Source organism: Frieseomelitta varia, unplaced genomic scaffold, assembly GCF_011392965.1.
Source record: "Frieseomelitta varia isolate USP_RPSP 00005682 unplaced genomic scaffold, Fvar_1.2 scaffold_523, whole genome shotgun sequence".
Taxonomy (NCBI): Eukaryota; Metazoa; Arthropoda; class Insecta; order Hymenoptera; family Apidae; genus Frieseomelitta; species Frieseomelitta varia.
In genome coordinates, this window is record NW_025110283.1 from 48,996 (window position 1) to 55,907 (window position 6,912).

General features: G+C 33.2%; 1 protein-coding gene across 2 annotated transcripts in view; it reads right to left on the minus strand.

Moving 5' to 3' along the window:
• LOC122533381 (tRNA dimethylallyltransferase-like) overlaps positions 1 to 6,912 on the minus strand; it is a 109,933-nt gene that overhangs the window by 37,413 nt on the left and 65,608 nt on the right. The gene's annotated exons all lie outside the window — the stretch shown is intronic.

Below are 6,912 nucleotides of genomic sequence, written 5' to 3' on the forward strand. Positions count from 1 at the left end.
AAAACTTCAAACATTGCCAGATTTTGAATTTTATAGATTATAGTGATACGTGTACTTTCGACAGAAGGTTTCGTATTTCAGTCACTACTCTAGTGTTCATTCAAACTTCGAACATTGTCAATTTCTTGCAAATTATATCATAAGTAGTTTACGCTTCAGAGATTGTTACAAGCACTGTTATTTTAAAGTTTGAAACTTTAAACCGGGATTTGTATCACCACAGAATAAATCACATCATAATTACATTAACAAGAACTAAAATTTCATCGGATCTTTATTAATCAATCTTTATTAATTGTTAATTTTATAATTATAGAAACCTTTAATTATAGAACAATAGGTTGATACAATCTAAATACTCTGCAAAACGCTAAAAATAAAATCTCGCGTGATTGACCCAGAAAGTGTATAATTGAAACGTTATTTCCTCCAACGACGTGTATAAATATCACGAAAACTACATATCATTCCCACTGCGCCCCGTCATTACAACGTCCTACTTCTATTTAACGAAAAATAACAAAAATGAAATACATTGAACCACGCGCATGATTCTATTGTATCGAGCCTGGTGCGCCGTTCGACGGTCGATATTTTATAGTTAAGCAAGAAATAAAGATAACAAAGGGAAGGCAATCTGTCATGTGTGGATATACGAGATCGAGCGAAACGCGAACAAAACGAAGCGGACGAAATCGACGGTTCTAACAGCGAGCCATGCCAGAGGGTTAATCAATTTTCTGCAGTTACACGTGTCAGTCCAAGCCGGCCGTAAAATTAATAAAGGTATTTTATGGGCAATTAATGTTTGCAGAAGAATTGATCGGACCGTACACGCTGTGTGTGTAAAGGTATTTAAATGAAGCGTTCGCTTCACGACGACGGATTATTATTTATTCATATGCCACGCCGACAAAATTTTCTGCTTCGACGCCTCGGGAGGAATTATGCTAGTTACCTGCTGGTTCTCCTCTTTTTCTCCATTTTTCCAGTTTTTTTTTTTTTTTTTCTTTTCTCAATCGTAATTCTATTTTCCTTCACCTATATCGTCTCATGTTTATTGATCGAAAGATAATGTAAAACCCACTAACAATAAGAGGGAGAGGAAGCTATTACGCAATTCTATTTTTTTTCTCTGTTTTTTTTTTTTATTCGAGAAATCTTTTATTCTGCGTTCGCGTGAATTGGTTGAATGTTCTTTGTTCTATTATTCAAATCTGACACACGGAACGTATGAATGAAGACAAAATTATATTCCAATATGAAGGATCGTTTCATGTTTATCAATTATCTAATATTTATATTACTAACAAATGCAGAATTCTGTGCATACGTAAAGACTAAAAATTGACATAACAATAATTGATTAGGATACCCCATTACCAAGTGAAATCAAGACTCTGTTTCACGGACATTCAATTGTTGCTGAGTCGATCATAAATACATTTGCATTTCAATGAAACGAACGAATACTTAATTCCTAATTCCTCTGAGTACCAGTGACGCGCGATGAGATCTCGATTAATCTGACCGGCAAACAATTCGAAACAATCGCGCCGAGAAAATCGAAATAAAAAAAGAAGGAGTTTGCATAACGCGTTGAAAATCAACGACGTTTTCAAGAAAGCGGTTTCGCGACGCGAAGTATTCTCTCCCGCATATTGCTCGACATGAAAACTGGTTTACGGTCGACGAAACTGGAATTATCGGAGGACACGTTCAATTGAGAAACTTGAATCCTCGTGGATCAATTAAAACACATCTGCGTGCCCGGAGCTTGAATTTCCCTCGGTTTTTCCACTTTCCTTCAATCAGAAATAAATTCAAGAGTATTACATTCCATTACAGTCAGAGATATTCAACTGTTACGTGACGAATAAATAAATTGTAATATAACACAATGACTGCAATGCAACGTACACTATAATGATTATAATATAATGTAACGTACATCGTGATAAATATATCTATAATAAACAAATACACGATTTGTATAATAAATAGAGAAAATAAGAAATACACACCACATCGATATTAATATTTAACAAATACTGAGCAACTGTGTTGTATCAGCAATTTCGATTTTATTTCTTTAGCGAGTATATTTGAAGTAAGTAGGATGTACGTTGAAATTCCGCGGGAAATATCGCGTTATTCTTCATTCTGCATATCTCAACCGCAACCGCAACATGATATTCGTCAGATCGAAGTTACCCGATGTCAAATAACATGTTAAGCAGCACGAGAACAGCATTTCGGTGGGCCATCGATAACGATGGAAACGGGATTTCAAGAGAACGTAATTATATTTCAATAATATAATTACGTTTTTCATATTTGCAATAAAAATCAAATGAGAGTAACTTTGAGATCATTTCTCTCCGATTTCACTCTAAATCTTTTCAAATGTATTTTGGACGAGAAACTAGAGAGTTCATTGAGAGCATAATCCACAAGACAAGACGACATCGCGTTAAAAGTGATAATTCTACTTTTAAAACGCAAGGTACACTTGAATGTATAACGTATACGATATTTATAATACGTAGCTTTTAAAGAACACTATACCTACAAAATAAATAATAATAACAACTCGACTTTTCCTTGACTAGAAAATTAAAGGTTCGATCCAAATACTCCAATTCTACGTTTCTACGAGTAGAAAAATTGCAATCTTACAAAAAAAAAAGTTCCGATATTTTCACATAAGAAAATAAAATTCCTATATATATTACACTTCCCACAAAAGTAGCAGAGGTACATACGAAACACGAGGTAAATAAATTCTCATTGCTATCTCAAGCAACTCGACAGGAAAACCAACCGAGCTATCAACGCTCGAGATCTCGATGAAGTTCTTCTCCTATCCGATCGATTTCGATCGAAATAATCGTTCCCCATTGCGTTATTTCGACTCGCAATTACATCGCCCGCTCCTATCACCGTGGAATTTCATCAAGAGGAACACGCCCAGACGCCTGGTTACGTAAAAGGACTGTGTTTCCCTCGAAACACGCGCGTGCGAGAATGAGAGACGGCACGTGTCACGTCGAGCCACCCGCTAGTCGTACATTTTCTTCCCTCGAAGTGAAAACGTCTTTCAGGCGCGCGGATGTCTCTCCTGGCGTGTCTGGATCGAATGGAGATTCAAAATTAGAAAGAGTATCCACGGGACTTTTAATCGCTTTTCTTTTATTATTATTATTATGATTATTCCCTTTCGGCCCCGGTTAGGCTTTGCTTGTTTCTTCTTCTGCGTTGCTTGAACTTTTGAACGTAGAAACATTCGTGCTGGTTCGGACAGCTTTCTTTGAAATTCCACGTAAACTCGACTCTTCGAGGATTGAAATTATTACACTACGGACTGTGGAATTATTGCAAGCTACTCTAAATATTTCCTTCGCGGTCCGCATGCAACGTTAAGATTCGATCTAAGGCACGCTCTACTTTTTCGACATTGCACCATTTCGATGTACCGTGTCTATTCCTTTCGTTAAAAAATTCTCTTCGCTGTGAAATATTCTTGATATAAAAAATGCGCTTCGAACGCAGTATTTTATTTGCAAAACACAGAAGTTTTGGAAAGATGGAATTATCAAAATGGACTGTATATTGTTCTATAACATTCATGAATACAAAATACTGTGTACATCCATTATCTATTATATGGATATTAAGAAACTTTTGGAACAATCTAAAACTCAACTTCAAACACGAAATTTTAAAAGAAGACAAAAAGGATTTATAAATTTAAAAAGAAGTCTAGCCTGTGCAAACACTTTTGTCCATTATTTTATACACATAAAAATGGAACTTGCTTATTTTTAGGTGATTGAATGAGTGAAGAAACTTGTAACGATGTAACTTGATTTGAGCGCAAAATTGGAAAGGAAAAATTGTGTATATAGCGATTAGAGTTATTGAAATAGTGAGAGCGAAATTATAAATGAAGGGGCACTGACAAAGAGTCACGATCTGTAAAAGTGATGGAATGACTAATATTCTATTTAAGAATTCTATTTATTTAACACCATAACTAGATCATGAATATTTATGGAAATACTCTAAACTCCACGTGAAAATTTATTTTCGTTACAAATGTTACAACGAATGTTTCATTTTAGACATTTTACTTTTTTTTTTCTTGCATTATATTATACACTGCATTCACGTCAATGTAATTTCTATAATGTTTGTAAAAACTCGCAGTCTAACGACAAGAGACAACAGATTAATTACAATTCTTCTTCCAACGAAATAGAATTTGCTATTCTATTCGAGTCTATATGACTGATCAATGTCGAAATGTTTTTCGATTGTTACAACTTCCTTTATATTCAACGTTATTCTTGCCACAATACGTGTATATTAAATGTGTGGAACAGAAATTCAAACACATGTGGCTATACCCCACGCGTTGTTGGCCGACTAAAATACTTGACTAATGTCTTCAAACTTTGTAGCACAGTCTGACATTTCCTCCGTGTAGAACCGATCCTCTCACTCGAGTTGAGCCGTCTGCCCTAAATCTTTACAGATCACTTCCTCTTCAACATAGTTAAGAAAACTTATATAAATAGTCGTGCAATTTTTCTCCTGCTCAACAGTGTCTTCAAACTACATTTATTTCTGTGTAAAATATTTCGTTCCCCAAATGAACATTTTTCTTTTAAATTGCCACAATTTACTGCGACACAAATAACTTTCAACTATTTTTATTATTGACCGATTGATAACGCTTGTTCACTTTCTCAAATTTATTCGAAATCAAGTACTGATTAACAAAACTATCTAATTTTCATAATTTTCTTCGCTTCCTCTTGTGCCAGGCATGTCGAGAATTTTTTGTCCCAAAATTGCAACATTTTCTCAGTTTTAAGCATACTTAAATATACTTAGATAATAAATATATTATATTTAAATATATTTAATTATATTCATTAATTATATACTTAAATAATATTATTATAATAATATTAATAATGGTATTGCAATTAATAAATATATTTAAATATATTTATTAATTATATACTTAAATAATATATTTATTATTTAATAAATATATTTAAACCCAGGCAAAACAAATGATCAGTTTATTACTTCTCAATAATTTCCATCCAGTGATATCGTACCGACGAGTTGAAAAAGAAAGCGACGAATTACTGTATACGGGTTCGGTCACTCGTTATGGTCCGCAATCGGTTTCCAGCGCGAATGTTTAAAGACAGAAAACTCTACAGAATGCACCGAACGCGCGCAAAACACCGCGAGATATTCAAAATACGATCCCCCTTGAAAAAAATTCAACGAGTTCCGTTTCTTCGATCGTGATCGTAAAAACACAAATTCGCGCGATTTACTGATCGACATGGTTAAATATAGAAACGACGATGCGTCGTATAATGACGCGACACACGAGCCGATAAAATTGATCCAGTGGAAATTCGAATCCGCTCCAGTCGGACAGGCAGGAAGTGCGAAAGAAATTGAAACGTTCGGGGTTAATGGTGGTCATCGAGCCGCGGCTAACACCGAACCGGAGAAGCTGTGAACCGTTTGTTAACATTCCTTTTCCTGAATGTTCGCGGTGTCAAGGCCGGTACCTTAACTGTAAAACCGGCTGGCGAGGAGATGCAACTCGACTCGACGGACCAGCGTTTACACGCCGAGTAAGTCATAAGTATCAATTTCGCGACAGAGACTCATGCGACATATTTTCAATTTTTTTCTTGTTCCTTCCGAGTACGAACTGAAGATTTTAGCGCCAGAGATCAGAACCATAAATTCACTTTTTGACAAAATTATAGTCGATATATATTAATTATATTATATATTATTACATATAAATTGTATATAATTTTATTATAAACAATTATTTTATATTATATTAAATATATTATATATTTTATATTACATTAATATAAAAAATTATATAATTTATATATAATTTATATATATAGTATATATTTTTATATTATATTAATATAAAAAAATTATATAATATTATTATATTTGATATAAATTATATATCAAATTTTAATTTTAAATAAATTATTAACATTGATACTTTTAATAAAATATAATTGTAATTAAATTATTAATTAAATTAATATTTATATATATATAATTTATTTATATTATATATATATATATATATAAAATAAAATTAATACGATTAAACTTGTATTATAAGTTGATAATTTATAAATTTTAGATAAAATTTGAATTAATATTAATATCATAAAGTGCCGATCGGTGCCAAGAACAATTACAAAAGAATGTTGTCTTCGCAGCGTGAAAATTGAACTACTTGAAAACTTTCACTGCCTACTTCTGAAACGATTCAGAATACGTGTATATTCTTTGTGAGTAAACGAAACACTTGAAGAAATGCCTATAGTTATCGTAGATCAGTGCGGTATAAAAAGATATTTGAAAAAAACCAGAAATTATCAAGGAAACTGACGATACTGGATTGATAATAAAACCTACGAATCAGTAAGAGTTGTTTGCACTGCTAGTTATTTTCTAACAACGAGTAATAAAGATTTTATTTCTTCTCTTGTTTTTTTTCTCATAAAAACTTTTGAACAGATTATTCTCGCCAAGGTCTTCAATCAATCCGTCCCGGAGGTTAATATATTTTTCAAGCTTGAAATAAAGAATTCCATCTACAATTCATAAAACGTTTTCATTGCGCAAGACCACGCTAAATACTTCCATGCAGAGAATATCGCGCCGGCACGTTGTGTTTATCAATATGCAAACATCCAAGCACGCGTGCATCGCGAGACTTTTCTATTTTCCGATTCGTGTGGCTAACTATTTTGTCATAAATAAAGGAGGAAGATAAAAAAAAAAAAGGAAAAGGATGATTAAAACAGGGAAAAAAGAAGAACGGCAACATGTAAC